This window comes from Centroberyx gerrardi, chromosome 16 (genome assembly GCF_048128805.1).
Source record: "Centroberyx gerrardi isolate f3 chromosome 16, fCenGer3.hap1.cur.20231027, whole genome shotgun sequence".
NCBI classification, from domain to species: Eukaryota; Metazoa; Chordata; class Actinopteri; order Beryciformes; family Berycidae; genus Centroberyx; species Centroberyx gerrardi.
This window is the reverse complement of record NC_136012.1, coordinates 17,347,509-17,348,693: the sequence shown is the minus strand read 5'-3', so window position 1 is coordinate 17,348,693 and position 1,185 is coordinate 17,347,509.

Below are 1,185 nucleotides of genomic sequence, written 5' to 3'. Positions count from 1 at the left end.
TCCGGGTCTGATTTTTGTTTTTTCAAAATGCAAGTCTTTATGGGTTTTGCATTTCATTCAATTGGAAGTCGTCAATTTCGTAAAAAAAATAGGGAAGAAACATGGAGAAACACGAGATTTAATTTGACCAATGTATAATACTGTTCCTAATGCAAAAGCTAATGTGATGTAAATGATATTTGGCAATGTTAGCCAGGTTATTTACTCGTTAGCATAGAATGTTAGCAACTGTAAATACAACTTTACATTTCAAATGTATATGTTTACACATTTGCCACACAGGTATATTGATAGATAAATCAATTTTTCATAAAGACAAATGTCCGTTTTGCTACTCTATTGCTGATTGATACCACAGTGATTCAATTTACAGCCAGTTCACGAAATCTTTTCCATCTGCTGTTATAACGCCTACACACAGGTAGCCTACCTCTCTGCCGGATAATCCTTTGGTGCAAAGGGAGTAATTATGAAAGTATTATGTTGATTAAACTGAGTGATGTGTTTTACGTTTCAGGAAGCAGAAAAAAACAATAGATTAGATTTTGACGTTGATATGGTTCATGTTTCTGTTCCTGTTTTATCTTTTCAACTCATGAATGCCTGGAAAAGGTCTCCCAACATGATTGAAAAATACAAAATTACATACAATTTCTCTTTTTATTTCAGTGTCAATCAACAAATGATACATTTGATTTGGCCTGGTGTGCAAATATACAAAGGCCCATTTCATTTAAACATTGAGCAGAATTGAGGAATACTGTTTTAGGTATACATCTCTGCTTTTTCATAAATAATATCATGTTTGCTTTCACTGATTCAAAACACGAGCCTAACTGATATGTTACTGGTTTGTTATGCAACATTTTACATATTGCAATCCTATTTTCTTCTCGTTTTTCTTGTTATTGCAACTCTATTCTCTATTCACATGTGAAATACATGACTTGACCTGCTATATTTTTGAAATGCAAACCTGATATTTGAAAGAAGCCAAATTATTGGAGCTGAGCTTTTACAAAAGGCACATACCGTATCTATCCAAACTCATTTCATAATTCATTAGTCAGTCAGTTCACCTTTCCAAACAGAAGTAAGCACAAATCACAAGGTCACTAACAGCAGTCTCCTTCAATTGTAGATTATGCAAAAAGATTATAAACAACAAAACACAGCACAAGAGGA